General features: G+C 37.9%; 1 protein-coding gene across 1 annotated transcript in view; it reads left to right on the forward strand.

Annotated features, from left to right (window-relative positions):
- The first annotated feature begins 7,411 nt into the window (after window positions 1-7,411).
- LOC306865471 (protein FAM222A-like) overlaps window positions 7,412-17,671 on the forward strand; it is a 32,259-nt gene continuing 21,999 nt past the window's right edge. Inside the window, exon 1 of the mRNA XM_079410077.1 lies at window positions 7,412-7,798. The gene's annotated coding sequence lies outside the window, so the exon portion shown is untranslated. The remainder of the gene's footprint in view (window positions 7,799-17,671) is intronic.

The following is a 17,671-nucleotide window of genomic DNA, read 5'->3' on the forward strand; positions in this document are numbered from 1 at the left end:
CGCATCGAGTTTATATGTATGTGCGAATGTTTATAGGTGTGTCTGCATGGAAGTTTATATGTATGCGCGAGTAGCTATTTATAGGTGTGTCTGCATGGAAGTTTATATGTATGAGCGAGTGTTTTATGGATGTGTATGCGCGCGCATCGAGTTTATATGTATGTGCGAATGTTTATAGGTGTGTCTGCATGGAAGTTTATATGTATGCGCGAGTATTTATAGGTGTGTCTGCATGGAAGTTTATTTGTATGCTCGAGTGTTTTATGGATGTGTATGCGCGCGCATCGAGTTTATATGTATGTGCGAATGTTTATAGGTGTGTCTGCATGGAAGTTTATATGTATGCGCGAGTATTTATAGGTGTGTCTGCATGGAAGTTTATTTGTATGCGCGAGTGTTTTATGGATGTGTATGCGCGCGCATCGAGTTTATATGTATGTGCGAATGTTTATAGGTGTGTCTGCATGGAAGTTTATATGTATGCGCGAGTAGCTATTTATAGGTGTGTCTGCATGGAAGTTTATATGTATGCGCGAGTATTTATAGGTGTGTCTGCATGGAAGTTTATATGTATGCGGGAGTGTTTTATGGATGTGTATGCGCGCGCATCGAGTTTATATGTGTGTGCGAATGTTTATAGGTGTGTCTGCATGGAAGTTTATATGTATGCGCGAGTAGCTATTTATAGGTGTGTCTGCATGGAAGTTTATATGTATGCGCGAGTGTTTTATGGATGTGTATGCGCGCGCATCGAGTTTATATGTATGTGTGAATGTTTATAGGTGTGTCTGCATGGAAGTTTATATGTATGCGCGAGTAGCTATTTATAGGTGTGTCTGCATGGAAGTTTATATGTATGCGCGAGTGTTTTATGGATGTGTATGCGCGCGCATCGAGTTTATATGTATGTGCGAATGTTTATAGGTGTGTCTGCATGGAAGTTTATATGTATGCGCGAGTAGCTATTTATAGGTGTGTCTGCATGGAAGTTTATATGTATGCGCGAGTATTTATAGGTGTGTCTGCATGGAAGTTTATATGTATGCGGGAGTGTTTTATGGATGTGTATGCGCGCGCGTCAGTTTATATGCATGTGCGAATGTTTATAGGTGTGTCTGCATGGAAGTTTATATGTATGCGCGAGTAGCTATTTATAGGTGTGTCTGCATGGAAGTTTATATGTATGCGGGAGTGTTTTATGGATGTGTATGCGCGCGCATCGAGTTTATATGTATGTGCGAATGTTTATAGGTGTGTCTGCATGGAAGTTTATTTGTATGCGCGAGTGTTTTATGGATGTGTATGCGCGCGCATCGAGTTTATATGTATGTGCGAATGTTTATAGGTGTGTCTGCATGGAAGTTTATATGTATGCGCGAGTATTTATAGGTGTGTCTGCATGGAAGTTTATTTGTATGCGCGAGTGTTTTATGGATGTGTATGCGCGCGCATCGAGTTTATATGTATGTGCAAATGTGCGAGTAGCTATTTATAGGTGTGTCTGCATGGAAGTTTATATGTATGCGCGAGTAGCTATTTATAGGTGTGTCTGCATGGAAGTTTATATGTATGCGCTAGTAGCTATTTATAGGTGTGTCTGCATGGAAGTTTATATGTATGCGCGAGTATTTATAGGTGTGTCTGCATGGAAGTTTATTTGTATGCGCGAGTGTTTTATGGATGTGTATGCGCGCGCATCGAGTTTATATGTATGTGCAAATGTGCGAGTAGCTATTTATAGGTGTGTCTGCATGGAAGTTTATATGTATGCGCGAGTAGCTATTTATAGGTGTGTCTGCATGGAAGTTTATATGTATGCGCGAGTATTTATAGGTGTGTCTGCATGGAAGTTTATTTGTATGCGCGAGTGTTTTATGGATGTGTATGCGCGGGCATCGAGTTTATATGTATGTGCGAATGTTTATAGGTGTGTCTGCATGGAAGTTTATATGTATGCGCGAGTAGCTATTTATAGGTGTCTGCATGGAAGTTTATATGTATGCGCGAGTAGCTATTTATAGGTGTGTCTGCATGGAAGTTTATATGTATGCGCGAGTGTTTTATGGATGTGTATGCGCGCGCATCGAGTTTATATGTATGTGCGAATGTTTATAGGTGTGTCTGCATGGAAGTTTATATGTATGCGCGAGTAGCTATTTATAGGTGTGTCTGCATGGAAGTTTATATGTATGCGCGAGTGTTTTATGGATGTTTATGCTCGCGCATCGAGTTTATATGTATGTGCGAATGTTTATAGGTGTGTCTGCATGGAAGTTTATATGTATGCGCGAGTATTTATAGGTGTGTCTGCATGGAAGTTTATTTGTATGCGCGAGTGTTTTATGGATGTGTATGCGCGCGCATCGAGTTTATATGTATGTGCGAATGTTTATAGGTGTGTCTGCATGGAAGTTTATCTGTATGCGCGAGTGTTTTATGGATGTGTATGCGCGCGCATCGAGTTTATATGTATGTGCGAATGTTTATAGGTGTGTCTGCATGGAAGTTTATATGTATGCGCGAGTAGCTATTTATAGGTGTCTGCATGGAAGTTTATATGTATGCGCGAGTATTTATAGGTGTGTCTGCATGGAAGTTTATATGTATGCGCGAGTTTTTTATGGATGTGTATGCGCGCGCATCGAGTTTATATGCATGTGCGAATGTTTATAGGTGTGTCTGCATGGAAGTTTATATGTATGCGCGAGTATTTATAGGTGTGTCTGCATGGAAGTTTATTTGTATGCGCGAGTGTTTTATGGATGTGTATGCGCGCGCATCGAGTTTATATGTATGTGCGAATGTGCCAGTAGCTATTTATAGGTGTGTCTGCATGGAAGTTTTTAGGTATGCGCGAGTAGCTATTTATAGGTGTGTCTGCATGGAAGTTTTTAGGTATGCGCGAGTAGCTATTTATAGGTGTGTCTGCATGGAAGTTTATATGTATGCGCGAGTATTTATAGGTGTGTCTGCATGGAAGTTTATTTGTATGCACGAGTGTTTTATGGATGTGTATGCGCGCGCATCGAGTTTATATGTATGTGCGAATGTTTATAGGTGTGTCTGCATGGAAGTTTATATGTATGCGCGAGTATTTATAGGTGTGTCTGCATGGAAGTTTATATGTATGCGCGAGTATTTATAGGTGTGTCTGCATGGAAGTTTATATGTATGCGCGAGTATTTATAGGTGTGTCTGCATTAGGGTGACCACCTGGCAATAGATCTGTTGCGGGACAGTAGATGTGATTTTGCGGGACAATGCGGGACACGTGTGAGACAGATACATTTACTACTGTTATGTTATTTAAATACTGATTTACATTACATCCGTTGTCTTGTGTGCCGATTTATGTTTCTGCCGATGGATGCCCATTGCCCACACTCCAAGTTGCGCTTCTGGCAACATTAAATCCAGGAGAGAGTATAAGTTTTGAGCTTGCACACGTAGCCCTAATGTCTGATCGAGAGAGAGCGCGCATCTGTTTTGTGTGAGAGTGAAGAGAATCCTGCAAACAGAGACATGTGTTGCATTCTCGCATTACAAGAATGCGCTCTGGACACTTTTCATTAAAATAACGCCATAGAAACCGCCTCAAATGAACTATTAAAATGAGAAGAAAGTCGTGTCTGAAAGCTGCAACCGTTTTTTTTTTTCAATGAAAGGAGAATATCGTGTTTTTCCGTGTGCGCTCCACCATTTCCGTCGGTGGTGCTCGAGCCCTTGATGAGGTCCGCACATCCTTTGTGCCGTCCACGCAGTCGTCATCTGCGGAAAACTCCCTGTCTACGACTGTGTGGGTTGGTTATTTTCTTAGCTAGAACATGACGACTGCGCAAATGGGGTTTTAAATGCCAGTCAGTTTTTAATGTATTTCTTATTTTGGTATTTCAGTTTCTGGGATGAAAAAAAAAAACATACAGAATACATAATTGAAATGCGGGACACACCTTACCTCTTGCAGGAAGCGGTACAAAGCTCCCAATTTCGGGACGGTCCCGCAAAATGCGGGACGGGTGGTCACCCTAGTCTGCATGGAAGTTTATATGTATGCGCGAGTGTTTTATGGATGTGTATGCGCGCGCATCCAGTTTATATGTATGTGCGAATGTTTATAGGTGTGTCTGCATGGAAGTTTATATGTATGCGCGAGTAGCTATTTATAGGTGTGTCTGCATGGAAGTTTATATGTATGCGCGAGTATTTATAGGTGTGTCTGCATGGAAGTTTATATGTATGCGCGAGTGTTTTATGGATGTGTATGCGCGCGCATCGAGTTTATATGTATGTGCGAATGTTTATAGGTGTGTCTGCATGGAAGTTTATATGTATGCGCGAGTAGCTATGTATAGGTGTGTCTGCATGGAAGTTTATATGTATGCGGGAGTGTTTTATGGATGTGTATGCGCGCGCATCGAGTTTATATGTATGTGCGAATGTTTATAGGTGTGTCTGCATGGAAGTTTATTTGTATGCGCGAGTGTTTTATGGATGTGTATGCGTGCGCATCGAGTTTATATGTATGTGCGAATGTTTATAGGTGTGTCTGCATGGAAGTTTATATGTATGCGCGAGTAGCTATTTATAGGTGTGTCTGCATGGAAGTTTATATGTGTGCGCGAGTATTTATAGGTGTGTCTGCATGGAAGTTTATTTGTATGCGCGAGTGTTTTATGGATGTGTATGCGCGCAATCGAGTTTATATGTATGTGCGAATGTTTATAGGTGTGTCTGCATGGAAGTTTATATGTATGCGCGAGTAGCTTTTTATAGGTGTGTCTGCATGGAAGTTTATATGTATGCGCGAGTAGCTATTTATAGGTGTGTCTGCATGGAAGTTTATATGTATGCGCGAGTGTTTTATGGATGTGTAGGCGCGCGCATCGAGTTTATATGTATGTGCGAATGTTTATAGGTGTGTCTGCATGGAAGTTTATATGTATGCGCGAGTAGCTATTTATAGGTGTGTCTGCATGGAAGTTTATATGTATGCGCGAGTAGCTATTTATAGGTGTGTCTGCATGGAAGTTTATATGTATGCGCGAGTGTTTTATGGATGTGTAGGCGCGCGCATCGAGTTTATATGTATGTGCGAATGTTTATAGGTGTGTCTGCATGGAAGTTTATATGTATGCGCAAGTAGCTATTTATAGGTGTGTCTGCATGGAAGTTTATATGTATGCGCGAGTAGCTATTTATAGGTGTGTCTGCATGGAAGTTTATATGTATGCGCGAGTGTTTTATGGATGTGTAGGCGCGCGCATCGAGTTTATATGTATGTGCGAATGTTTATAGGTGTGTCTGCATGGAAGTTTATATGTATGCGCGAGTAGCTATTTATAGGTGTGTCTGCATGGAAGTTTATATGTATGCGCGAGTATTTATAGGTGTGTCTGCATGGAAGTTTATATGTATGCGTATGCCCGCGCATCGAGTTTATATGTATGTGCGAATGTTTATAGGTGTGTCTGCATGGAAGTTTATATGTATGCGCGAGTATTTATAGGTGTGTCTGCATGGAAGTTTATTTGTATGCGCGAGTGTTTTATGGATGTGTATGCGCGGGCATCGAGTTTATATGTATGTGCAAATGTGCGAGTAGCTATTTATAGGTGTGTCTGCATGGAAGTTTATATGTATGCCCGAGTAGCTATTTATAGGTGTGTCTGCATGGAAGTTTATATGTATGCGCTAGTAGCTATTTATAGGTGTGTCTGCATGGAAGTTTATATGTATGCGCGAGTATTTATAGGTGTGTCTGCATGGAAGTTTATATGTATGCGCGAGTATTTATAGGTGTGTCTGCATGGAAGTTTATTTTTATGCGGGAGTGTTTTATGGATGTGTATGCGCGCAATCGAGTTTATATGTATGTGCGAATGTTTATAGGTGTGTCTGCATGGAAGTTTATATGTATGCGCGAGTAGCTATTTATAGGTGTGTCTGCATGGAAGTTTATATGTATGCGCGAGTGTTTTATGGATGTGTATGCGCGCGCATCGAGTTTATATGTATGTGCGAATGTTTATAGGTGTGTCTGCATGGAAGTTTATATGTATGCGCGAGTAGCTATTTATAGGTGTGTCTGCATGGAAGTTTATATGTATGCGCGAGTGTTTTATGGATGTGTATGCGCGCGCATCGAGTTTATATGTATGTGCGAATGTTTATAGGTGTGTCTGCATGGAAGTTTATATGTATGCGCGAGTAGCTATTTATAGGTGTGTCTGCATGGAAGTTTATATGTATGCGCGAGTATTTATAGGTGTGTCTGCATGGAAGTTTATATGTATGCGCGAGTGTTTTATGGATGTGTATGCGCGCGCATCGAGTTTATATGTATGTGCAAATGTGCGAGTAGCTATTTATAGGTGTGTCTGCATGAAAGTTTATATGTATGCGTGAGTAGCTATTTATAGGTGTGTCTGCATGGAAGTTTATATGTATGCGCTAATAGCTATTTATAGGTGTGTCTGCATGGAAGTTTATTTGTATGCGCGAGTGTTTTATGGATGTGTATGCGCGCGCGTCGAGTTTATATGTATGTGCGAATGTTTATAGGTGTGTCTGCATGGAAGTTTATATGTATGCGCGAGTATTTATAGGTGTGTCTGCATGGAAGTTTATTTGTATGCGCGAGTGTTTTATGGATGTGTATGCGCGCGCATCGAGTTTATATGTATGTGCGAATGTTTATAGGTGTGTCTGCATTAGGAAACTGCAGACAAATGCACATAATCAGTTGCATGAATGCACCAAAGCAATCACAACTTGTTCAAAAGAATGAGAAACGTGTTATGATGTGCACAAGTGACTAGATGATGTGGAGGTTGAACAAGTAGTTTTGAAAATGTAATTTTTGATCTGAGAAATGCACCAAAGCCTGTAAAAACTGTAATCTGATTTTAGCCCTTTATCCATCGATGGTTCTGATTGGGGTGTGATAAATTTAGACTAGTGTTTCTTCTTGGGTAATTGTGTGCTAATTGAGCTCAAACTGTGCAGACTTGAGTGAAAATTATTGAATGCTAGTGCGGTCTAAATGAGCACATGGTGTAAACACTGACAAATGAAGGATTTGTGTGCAGTTTTGCAGTAACAGTTCACCAAATCTGACTCATGTATCAAAGCAGGGGAATAGTGTTCATAGTTTAGGGAAATGGGTGTGCTTTTTTAATTTTTAATTTTTTTTTAATTTTAGCCTGGTTATAGTGTTTTAGTCATTTAGAAAAACTAAGCAACAATTCTACCCAATAGCGCTGCGCCTTTAAGATTTTCCGCGAACTCTCTGCTGGACCAAAGCCGTCATTCTCTGCCCCGCCCTCTCTCGCTAATGATTGGTCGGAACGCACGGCGTCTGTAATGTGATTGGTTTAGGTTCCGTTACTGGAGTGATAGAGCGTCGCGTCCCGCGCGTGAGATCAGAAGAGGAGACGCTGAGGAGAGTTTGGGCACGCGTCTCTTCTGATGTTACACACAAACTCACTTTATAAGCCAGAAAACTTAACGCGTTCGGGGTTTTAATAATTCATTTATCAGCTGGATTGATTTTAAGGCGATGGTTGGCGTTTTTCGGCGCACGGATGAAGCGTGAAGCAGGTGCGTTAATTGAGGATGAGGATGATGATGGACGCGCTGCTCTTCATCTCCGTCAGAGCATGAACTTCAGTCCCGTTACACCGAGCTACCGGAGGGGTTCGCGGAGGTTTGACCCGCTGATGGATTCGTGATCGCTGCGGGATATCGATGATTCTGCTGGGATCGGATGGTTTTAAAGCGCGCGGAGCGTCAGTTCGTGGTAAATATGATTCCGTTCTTGATGATGAGCTTCATCTACAGTTTCATATTGCGTGTCTTTCTCCTCCGCTGAGGTAAATACTGGGGTAAATACATACTGAGGTAAATACTGAGGTAAATGGGGGTTTGTGGTGAATTGAACGCATGTTGACGGAAGCGCGCGAGCGGTGTCTTTGATGTCACCTGACTGATGTGTGTGTGTGGCGGCGCTTTGATGTCTGTTATTGGAGGCTGTAACACACACACACACACTTGTCTATCTATCTATTTATTTATCGTATCCCTCTCTCTCAAGATGTTAAGATGTCCGCATTAAAATAAATGTATAAAAGTGACTTTATGTCCATAGAAAGCACATTAAATGTAAGTAAAGTGTCTACTTTTAAAGTTTCAAATTAGTTTTTGGAGAATAAATTTGGTTAATGTTGCATTGTCATTCAGTGTAACACAATATTTATGTAAAAGTTCAAACAACATGCTTATTCTGATTTGTTCATAATATTAAAATGTATAAAAGAATAAGGGAGCATATTACATTTTGTGTTTTAAATGAGTAAAAAATTCTTACTGACAAATGGGCAAACGCTAGGGTGGTAAATGTTAAAACAATTTAAAGCAGTATTTCACTTTTTTTATTTGATTTTATTTGTTATAAAGAAGTCTCTTCTGCTGAGCAAGCTTACATTTATTTGATCCAAAGTAGAGCAAAACAGTCAAATTTTGAAATATTTTTACTTAATTTTTCTATGTGAATATTTGTTAATGTAATTTATTTCTGTGATCAAATCTGTATTTTCAGCATCATTACTCCATTCTTCAGTGTCACATGATCTTCAGAAATCATAATAATATACTGATTTACTGATCAACAAACATTTATTAAGTTGGAAACAGCTGAGTAGAATTTATCTCAGGTTTCTTTGAATAGAAAGTTCAGAAGAACATTAATGTAAAACAATTACATTACTTTTGTAAGAAATCGTTTGATTCATGTTATATTTGGCTGCATTTATATATATTTGTTTATATATCAATAAGAAGTGTATGTGATATGAACCCAGTTTTGCAGCTGTAACGAGTATGTAGGACTCGTGTGTGTGTGTGTGTGTGTGTGTGTGTGTGTGTGCGGGTCTCTCTGGAAATCAGCCCGATGTTTTGTGAACACTCAGCACTTTCTGTGTGATTTATGTCTCTGCTTCAGTTCTTCGTGCTGCTCATGTGCTAGTTAAGTGTTCTGTCACCAGCAAAAATTGTAAAATATTATGACTTAAAAAAGCTGTTTTCTGTTAATCTCTGTTAATGTAATGTATTTCTGTGATGTGCAGCTGTATTTTCAGCATCATTACTCCAGTCTTCAGTGTCACATGATCTTCAGAAATCATAATAATATACTGATTTACTGCTCAAGAAACATTTCTGATTATCATCAAGTTTGCGCAATATTTGTGAAATCCGTGATAAATTTTATTTTTCAGGATTTACAGATGAATAGAAAGTTCAAAAGAACAGCATTTATTTGAAATAGAAGTCTTAACTAACATTATACATTTCTTTACGGTCCATTTTGACCAATTTAATGCGCTCTTGATTAAAAGTGTCACAATTCTAAAAAAAAAAAAAAAAGAGACTGACCCCAAAGTTTTGAATGGTTGTGTACACACCTGTGATCAAATACACAGTCTGGATAAAAGCGTCTGGATAAAATTCACACAGAACAGTTATTTCACATCATAAAAATATTTAGTTTTTGATTAAATGAATGCAGTCTGGGCGAGCAGAAGAGACTTTATTGTAATTGCTCTGTTGCTGAAGGTCTGCTGTTTTCGACAGCGGCTTCACTTACAGGCATGATGTCAATCTTCTGGTTGCTAAGCAATTTTCTCTCTGCATCCACACTAATCACCTTTTATCTTCCGAGGATGTGGTGTGTAATTATAGGCTGGCTGCTGTCCTCAGAAATCGGCCTAATTGCTTGTTTTATTTTTATAGGATAAAGACACTGGGTGAAGGGGGACGGGGGTATTAGAGCCAGAGGGGCAGTTATTAAAGTTTCCTAAGTGATTTCTGCCTCTCCCCCCGTGAACCAAACAAACCAGCAGGTAATTTAGTGTGATTTCTGAAGCGCAGCAGCTTTATCTCTGCGTGTCGAGACGCAGGTGGAGGTCATTCAGGATTAGCACTCGCAGACTAAAGTCCATTTTCTGGCTGTTTCCTCTGTGAGCCGTCATTAAGAGCTTCTGCTGTGTGAACGCGTTTGGCCCATCTCTTCATGAGCGCCCTGTTTTAATAACATTTTTAATGACTTGAAGGATTCAGTGACCCTCAACAGCGTAATGAATTGCCCCGCGAGCCTCCCGGGTGAGGATGGGGGAGAAACTTCACTTACTGAGACCACAGAGACGCTTTTCAGACCGAGTGTGCAGCTCTGATAGACAAACACATCCGGCACAGACATTCATTAGATGAGAGGTGGGCTTTCTGAAGGGATAATTCTCATCCACACATGCAGCTTTTTGTTTAAAATAGTGAATTTTGTTGCTTTTTAATTGGAATGCGGAGATTCCCAAACTGTTTTTGTCAGCCAAACCCCTTTAAAATTATTATACTTATTATTATATTTACTTACTCACCCTGAGATTTTAAGATGATATTTCAGTAATTTATCAACACATTTGTATGTTCACAGCTCTCTGTTATCAGTTAATGGTCACATTAATATGCAGGTAAACACTTTTTTTTTTTTTTTTTTCATTGTTCAAATATTTTGTTTTGATTTTATTTAAATTTTACAGTTTTATGATTTAATTTAGTTTTATCAACTCAAAAACCTCCTGCATTTCCTTCACAATGCCCAGTTAGTGAAAGCCTGATGTAATATAATATTTAATTCACTAAATAAAATGTAAATAAAATATTTACAACAAGAATGGTATCTTTTTTTCCTACTTTTTGTTGCTGTTGTTTTTTTTTTATTTTATAAATATGCTACAAAATGATCCAGGGCCCTATAAAAATCAGTTTCTCCCCCAAAATCCATTTTTCCATTTGGATTTTTTTTTCTGGAATTAATAGTTAAATTTAAATGTTAGTAATCAATTAAATGAGTTCATGAAACTTACACAATTTGACAACAACAAAAAAAATGGTCCCCAATGAAATCCTTTTTTATATATTCTCAATTCAGTTTTATTTTTCCCAAATTGTTCAATGTTTCTGGATTTTAATGGTTTAATTGCACTTTACTGATCAAAAAGCATGTCTAAGCGATTAAATTCATAAAACTGAAGCAAATTAATTTATTAGTCTTTTACAATAATAGGGCCCTATGATTTTTTTTCTTCTTCTGGAATTCTTTGCTGTCTGTTTTAATTTTTCTGGATTTACGATTTAATACAAATTTATCAAAAAAGCAGTAATCAAAAGAAAATTAAAACATTTCATTTATTTTTTGGCAAACAAAGTGCTGCATAACAAATTTAAACCCTGAAGTAATTTCCACCCCCCACCCCCCCATGAAATAAAGTTTAAAATAAAATTGTAGAATTATTAATGTGAAGTGCTTTCTTGTGTACAATAGTAATATATTTCCGTCATAATTTCAAGTTAACCTGAACTTTTATTTTGGGGGGGTTGCAGTAAACATATTTGCTTTAGTATTTTACGTATCACTGAAATCATAGGCTCCTAATAATCTTATTAAAAACTATGCGGTAAACCATTTAGGTCAAAAGCGATGAAAAAGTAGTCTATATTATCTAAAATGTGTATCCTGATAAATCACATAACCACATTTCATCATGTAGTGAGTAATAGCAGTAGTTCTGAGAGTTGATGTGTAACTGTGGTTTGTTTCTGGCAGAGCTCCACAGGAACATTTACATGTGATTTTGATCATAAAAGAGCAGCTCAGATCTCTTTTGTAAACGCTGGAATGTAAATGAGCGCATGTTTCCTATCGGAGGCTTTTGTGAGCTGTGCTTGAACGGTTTCAGAGGTTATTTAGCAGCTCGCCTCAAAAGAAACATCTTTGTCTTCTCTCCTGCGCTCTGATACCAATTATGCTAAGCGTTAGGAAATTTAAACGAGACCGTCTCTTATCAGCTAATCCTGGAGTAATAGATTCCATTAAAAATGCATGAGGAGCTTTAGGGATGAATCGGGTGATGTAGCGTGTCAAAGTCTCTCTCTCTTTCTCAGCTGAGGGAAACGGCCCCGTTATCTGCTCATTATTCTGATAGGATCCCGTCTCCACAGAGAGTGGTCTGTTCAGCGCCACCAGGGCTTTGAAACGGGCTAAATGCGGCTTTGATGTGCTCCTGATCTCCAGCTTCGATCTCTCAACCTACAGGAGACGATTGGGGAAAAATCCAGCGTGGAGCTTCGAAATTCACTTTCCAGTTCTTAACCTGAGAGCCAGGGGCCAGTTCTTTAAAAGTAATCTGATTGGATTTTGGCCATCGGATTGGGTCAAATCATGAAAATGGGTTGTTCAAAAGAAAAAAAGTATTCTGAATTCATATTAGATCACAAAATCCAATCTTGGATTTGATCTGGATTAAATCCTCAGTTTGTGCTGTTCAAAACGTTTTAGTAAGATTGGTTTAAAAAAAAAAACTGGATTATTCTGATCCCAGAAGGATGGATTTCAGGAACAAAAATGTAATAACTTTAAAACTGGTCTAAAAAAATACAATATTTTAACATGTAATATATCCCCAAACAGCTGTTAATATCAAACAAAAATATTATATTTAATGTTTTAAATCACTGATTGTAAACTACATTGGTACAATCATCAGAGATGGACCAGTCAGAAGAAGTTATTTGTGGAAATGCAATGCAAAACTAGGATGCAAAACATAGGCTTTCTTTCCTCTCTCCATCACCATGTCCATTTAGGGGCTCCGTAGAGCACTAGTAATCCAGATTTGGAAATATGAAAAAGTGAGTATCTGGATGATCCAATTCAGTTTTGATTCGAAAAGTTGGCACAAAGATCATTCTGATCCAGATTAAACTTTTTGAACAACTGGCCCCGGACCTATAGGACATCAATAGAGTTGATTTGAGTTTGATACGACCCTCAGATATGACAATACCAGTCCAGATGATTACTTGTGTGATATTTGGCTGCTTGTTATATTTGGCTGTTGGCAAGTCTGTTGATTATATTCCACAATCCAGTGAAAACCTCATCAATGCGTGACGTGTTGTTTCTAGGGATGTGGAGTCAGTCTGAACAAAATCAGCTGATGATCATGTTTGTTGATTAACAAGTTTTACTTGCTGCAAAACGTACTGACTGCATTCTCAATGGAGAAACTGAAGCGTTTATTTAGATGCTTTGTGTACAATATTGTTAAATTTTAAATTATACTTTTATTATTTAATAATTATTATGTGTGTTCTGTGTATATTTAATGTGTATATATAAATACTAGGGATGTGACGATTATAGATTTTGTTGGTACGATTATTGTCTGAGGTTTATTATGCATTTATTAATTTCAAAACATTAATAATGTATAAAATCACAAGAACGCTCTTTAGATATTAAAGTGTTACTTATTGCTGGCTTTTGAAACCGAAATAACACCGTAACCAACAATACAGCACAAAATAATAATAAACAAAAGTCCATCTCTCCAATTGGAATTAAACAGGTGACCTCTGTTCTGTAAACATCCATGACAGAGTTTCTCTTATGAAAATAACAATTGGAAATAGATCCTAAAAGTATTTAATGTTTTGTACAGTCTTTACATTTCTTTTGGACCTGGGGTAGAGAATTTGGAAACGTGGTGAAAAAAATCTTGTTGGTTTTACTTATGAATAATACTACAATAAGGATGGTAAATAATAGTTAATGAAGTAGCATATTATTAATATAAGACTAATATTAACTTTATTTATCCAACAGTGGAAACTGTTACTAATGATGGACATAAGCTGAAATATTATTGTAATCAACTATCATCCATAAGTATTCATTTTAATAATCTTTATAGGCTAATAATTCATATGATTTTACATGTGGCCTGAGAAAATCACGTCTATTGTTTTAGTTTGTGAGATTCAGGAGGACAAGCTTCTTGAACGCTGACCCGCGACTTTTATTAATAAAATAGATTAAATAGCCTACTGGAGAGACACAGACTCAGGTAGGCTAATTCACACAGGCGACTGTCACTTCTCTCTCTCGATCGAATAATTAATTAAAATAGCTAAATGTTGTAACTAATTCAAATAAATGTGATCTTACAGCACTATTTAATCTCTTTCTGATCTCTGAATGCTGAGCTAACGAGCCGTAGCTTCGCGTCAGGAGGTTCTGGCCTTCACGTTGTGCATTAAAATCGTTCGATGTACAGCTAGCCGTGCATTATCCCTTATGTATTCGCTCTTTAGTAGCAGTGTTTAATGGCAGTGTTTAAATTACACCCTGGTCATTCTTGGTGTACGGAAAAATGGTCCCACACTTTCGACAGGCATGTCTCTGGTGGAAATAAAGCTTTGCTGTTTAGTCCCTCTGTCACAGTTCATCTAATGCATGTAGTAGCCTCCGTGTCTCTGATAAGCACGTCATTTTAAGCTGGTGCACCGCTAGTGTAACTTGGTTTTCGTTTTGTGCAAGCTGCAACAGTTCCGTTCCGTGCAACAGAAACACTCGGTTTAGCGGAACTTTTGATTAATTAACCATGACGTTTTAAATCACTGCATCCCTAATAAATACGCACTCATACAGTATATATTTAGAAAATATTTACATGCATTTAAATGTATATATTCATGTAATTTATATTATATGTAAGTATATTTAATATGCAAATATAACATTTTTCTTAAACGTATGCATAAGTGTATATTTATATATACATAAGAAATATACACAGTACACGCATATATATTATGTAAACAAGAACTTTTATTTTGGATGCGATCTGTTTTACATTGTAATAATATTTCACATTTTGTACTGTGTTTTTGATCAAACTAATGCAGCCGTGGTGAGCAGAAGAGACTGTTGATTTTGATTGCAGATTTGACATTTGTTGTTGACGAGCAGTTTTTGTAGCTTTCTTTCTCTCTGCTTTCAAGTAGATGAAGTTAAGTTATCTTAAAGAGACTTTTTAGACGTGAACGAGTGTCAGCGCACAACTTTTTCATTATCGTCTAGCCTAATTATAAGTTCTAGAATCAAAGCTACGCTGTGAGTTTGAGGAAGAGGCTCATGGGAGTCTTTGAGAGTCACTTACAGTGATTTGATCCAGAAGTTTGATTCTAATGGACTGAAGTAACGTGAATCCTGAACAAGAGCTCTGTTTGTTTATCCACGGCTCTGTTTGAGAGTGTGCTGTGAATGTGAGCTGTAGAGACTGAATGCTGATTCCCTGATTCACAATTAGCTGATTGTACAGATCCATGTCTCATTCTGAGACGCTTAGAGCAGCGTTTCACAACCTTTTTTCTATAGTTTTTGATAAGTAAAAAAAATCCTACGGCACACCACTAAGCACTAAAATATTTTTTTTTTTTCTTTTCCCAATAATCAGAGTTGGTATTTTGGCTTTATATATGATCAGACACTTGCACTTAATATTTTCTGAAAATCATGCTCAAATGGAGTTAACAAGGATTTTGACGAGCGAATGACGAATGCTGCATCTGAGACAGAAAATCAATCGTTTTGATCAATTTACAGGTTATAAAGTTTATTGCAACTATATGGGCACTCGGTTTTTCTTGTTTAATACATTGGGCCAAAGTTTCAGGATATAAAAAGATGAACCTCTATGCACAGGATATTTAAAACGTACAAAAGTGTATTCGCTACAACTAGACGGCAAATGAGACTCTTCTCTGCTCTTCAAACACACAAAAACATAAGCCTTTATAGACCGTGTTTCTTGAGTAAGGAAGAAGCTGCTCTTATTTAAACATCAGTTCTTTATTTACCCTTTCATTGTGAAGTAGACGTTTGACTTCAAACTGCGTGTCGCAGCACAGTGGTTGGGAAACACAGGATCAGATGAGATGTAAAGGGTCCCGTCTGTCATGTGACCTTATCTCCTCAACACCCAGTGCTCCTCACATCTATATTGATGACGGCGCATACAATTAGACGCCCTCGGTTCCTGCCCTCAGGCCTTAGATGAGTTTAAATACCAGAATAGATGCACAGTTTGTCTGCCGACACGGCCTTATCAGAAATCCCAGAGAGACAAAAGATCGGTGTTTGGGATCCTCGCCGGGCCTCACTGAGCCTGATTATATGCTTATCTCTGGTGCCGATGTTACTGCAAAGTGGCAAGGATTTACTGTCCTTACCATTCGGAGTGTGACGCTCCAATACGACGAGATCAACAGAGAGGCGCTTCAGTGCAATTAGCAACCACTGCTGATCATTTACTAACCCCTCAATCCTTATGTCCTCAGTGTTTCTGTTCTGGATTTGGACCATTTAAAAATATGAATGTCTCTTCTGCTCACCAGAGCTGCGTTTATTGGATCAAAAATTATCAAAATAGTGAAATCTTTTTATGATGTGAAATGTTTGTGAATATATGTTAATGTAATTTATTCCTGTGATGCGCAGCTGTATTTTCAGCATCATTACTCCTTCAGTGTAACATGATCTTCAGAGATTATTTTAATATGCTGATTTGCTTCTCAAGAAACATTTAATATTATTATCTGTTGAAAAGTTGTGCTGCACAATAGTTTTGTGAAAAGATGAATACAAAATTCAAAAGAACAGCATTTATTAAAAATAGAAATCTTTTGTAACATTTATAAATGTCTTTACTGTCACTTTTGAACAATTTAATGCATCATGAAAAAATTTAATTAAATTTAAGATGAAATAAAGAAACACTCAGATGTCTTCATTGCAAACCACCAAAATAAACGTTTGGTTCAACTTGAAGAAATTATGACTGAAATATTAGAATTTACAGTAAATATTGTATTAATATTAAAACACTGTGTAGCACTTTGTTAGACAAAAATAAAAAATACCAAAAACCATGTTTTTTTTAAAGATTGGACAATTAAAGATGTTTAAAAAAAACTGATTAACTTTATGATCTCGATTGATTAGACGTGATTTGATGATTAAAGTTGATTTAACCCTTTAATTTTATAGTATTATTAGCTTTTATAGTAGACTTTTGCACCTTTTTCTGAATCTTTTGAAGTCACATAACGGACAGACAAATATCATTGTTCAATGCAAACCTCTTTTTGCATGTGTGTTTTTGCAGTCCTACAGGTTCAGAAGCACATGAGGGTGAATAAATGATGAGTGTATTTGATCTTTAACCCTGTTCTGCTCCAGTGGCGTCTCAATCCTCACTCCAGACTCAAAGTCCCTCATAAGTCGTCTCCTCAGTCTGTTACATTCAGAGTTTGGCTTTACTCTCGGCGAGTATCTTTTAATGCGTTTGTAGCCCTGAGCTGCTCGTCGTAATGAAAGCTGCTTTTATGCTCATCTCTGTTGATAAAACTACACCAGCTTTTCTCAGGAGATCCTGTTTTTTCCCTCATCTCTCAAACCTCAAATAAATGTGCTATAATGGAGGCCTTGTTGTGAAATAGCTGTCGGGTCGCAGCATTTCTGAAGTCAGGCTTCTGTGAGCGTGAGCCTGTAGGTAACGGGATTCATACAGATACTTCTGAACACTCTCCGGTTAGCCACTCGCTTAGTTTGCTGCCCTCTGGACCCACGGTAGAAATCAGAGCGATAAACAGACAGGAGATAAATCACAGATGACTGCAAAACACTGCAAACAAATGGAGATGAACAACCTCTGAAGGATTTCCATCATCTGAAGCTCATGGAGCACAAACAGGCTTTTCTGTGACAGATTTCAGA

This window comes from Barbus barbus (genome assembly GCF_936440315.1).
Source record: "Barbus barbus genome assembly, chromosome: 47".
In the NCBI taxonomy this organism is placed as follows: Eukaryota; Metazoa; Chordata; class Actinopteri; order Cypriniformes; family Cyprinidae; genus Barbus; species Barbus barbus.